Consider the following 2,519-nt stretch of genomic DNA (forward strand, 5'->3'; position numbering starts at 1 on the left):
ATGTGAGACAACAACACTCACTAATGTGTCTTTGTTTCTTCTTATATTCAAAATGTGAAGCTTCTGCTTCATTTAAAATCCAGACATCCACAGAATCTGCTGCTGGAACATGTGTTAATGGAAGATCTGCAGGAGGCAGGCGACCCCTGGTGGCAGCTGAGTGCACTGACAGACACCACTGGGAAAAACATCATTAGACCTGTTCCCATTGTGCCCAATTTAGTGTAAAAGAGGTAATTGTGAAATCAGCCCGCAGGAGCAATCATCTGTAAACACAGCGTTATGTCGTCTAAATGTATTTAATTAGCTTAAAGCCGCACACAGGGAGGATTCTGGGAGAAGTTATTAACGGCTCGTTTGCACAAATTTCAAATTACAAAAAGAGAGAAACGTGTAAAACCAACAGGAAAGTTTGTGAATGAATAAGTTTCCATTCGTCTTTATTTTTATTATGAATGTTTTTATAGTTTGTATAAATGTAGAAAAAAAAATGAATTCAACAACAGATTATATTATTATATTACAACAATGAGTCTGTTCTGCCATGCCAGAGAAAACTTTATCAATTTTTTTTATTATTGATCAAATTTGTCTGAGCAATATTTATTGAGAAATTATCTAAGAGTTAGGATCCAGGTGTGTTTACGCTGTTTGTATCTTTGGCTACAAAAGATTCATATTCTGCACAATTCATTTTACAAAACTTTAGGAGGCAACAGTTCCTTTGTTATAGCCACAGACTAATGGCTGATGTGTCCGACTCATTGAAGGCTAAAGGAAAAATTGAAAAACATAAATATCAAACGCCTGAAGGAGCACCTCTCTCTGTGGAGCCTTCGTCAAACGCTGCAACACATGAACTCTGAATCAACAACGACGACAAACAGCGAGTGAAGCAAAAGATATTTTTTTAATTCAAAGTGAATCTTGACATAGTACAACCATCAATTCATAATTTGACACTCACCAATAAGAGTCACCAAGAAGGACCCGCTTTTTGTGACAAAGTACATAAGGCTTGGTCACATTGAACTCACTGAGAACTAGAAGGGGGGGGGGGGGGGGGGGGAGAAAAACGACTGCAAACTGGTAAGACACGTTATTACATCCAAATAATCATTTCCCCAGTCCTCGTATTGTTTTATATTGCACAGTGCAGTTGCTACATGTCAATCTAGTGTAGCATTAAAAAGGAAAATAACAACAAATCAAAAGGAAAACAAATTAACTCATAAAGCCACACAAACCTACACATATTCAGAACAGTAACAGTTTCAATTTAGCAATCAAGTCTACATATTTGTGTCTAAATACAATAAATGTCAACACAATTATAACTGTGGTAAAAAAAAAAAAAATCTACCGAGAACGTCTGAGGAGTCGAATTCCACACTTTCTGTTTTTCCGCCCTGGACCCAAATGAGATGAGCCGTGTTTATAGGGGACGTGGTTCAGACATGAGGGAACCGGTAGAAGCAGAACAGGGACCAGAACCCTTGAAACCAAAATAGAGCATTGAATTCTTGTTGTTCCTTTGTGACCTAGATTACACAACAACTACCCATTTCCACTAAACTTTGTGTTTAGATGAAACACAGGCCAAGAAACAGTACATTAAGTTTTGGTGTGTATCGTATCGAGCATTGTTAACGGTCATCAATCTTCCAGGGATTAACTCATGATCAGTCCTCTACATGAGGTCAAATCTATGGTACTGATTTCTATATATCACTTGTTATGGGTCAGAAAGAATTGATTTAGATCCTGGACCCGAGAGTGAAAGGTTCCAGAGAAGGTTCCTCGTTCCAGGGTGAAAGGTTCCTGCAGTCGAGACTCAGCTTGTGAGTGTGTTCAGCTCGATAGAGTTTAAATAGACTGTTGGGTCTCGGCAGAGGTGTGTTCTACTTTTATTATTTAATGACTAATTAACGCAGAATCTCCCCCCAATGTTTCAGGGTTAGTTTAAGTATCTGAAGAGTCCCTGCTCTGTCAATCTAAGGCTCCGGGTGCTTGTTTGAATATTTGAACGGGGGGGGGGGGGGGGGGGTGACCCTCTGGTGACTTTGACGCCATTGGGGGTAAAGCTGCAGTGAGACGGGATTATCTGTCATAAACAATCAACCCAGAGTGGTGGTGGTGGTGGGCACATCTCATCAGAGGCAGCTAGCTGACGGAGAGAATATCGAGGAGCGAGGCTGCACAGCACTTTAAGTACAGATCACGATTGTGTGACACACACACACACACACACACCAATCAGTTATAATAGACTGCACTCCAAGCTGAGCAGAGCACATCCTCTCGTTTAAGGATTCGTCAACACAGTAGAATATTCAGACGAGTACACAAAATAAAACCCATTACTTAATAAGCCATATAGCCAAACAATTACCAGGTAGTAGGAGGAGTCGATGGCAGCTTTGGACCGACACTTTGAGTACGATTGATAAAGCATTTTGAAAGAAGCCCTGACGGAAACACATGGCGACATCTAGCTGCAGACTCCAAACCATCAAATA

The sequence above is a fragment of the Pleuronectes platessa genome, chromosome 7 (genome assembly GCF_947347685.1).
Source record: "Pleuronectes platessa chromosome 7, fPlePla1.1, whole genome shotgun sequence".
Classification (NCBI taxonomy): Eukaryota; Metazoa; Chordata; class Actinopteri; order Pleuronectiformes; family Pleuronectidae; genus Pleuronectes; species Pleuronectes platessa.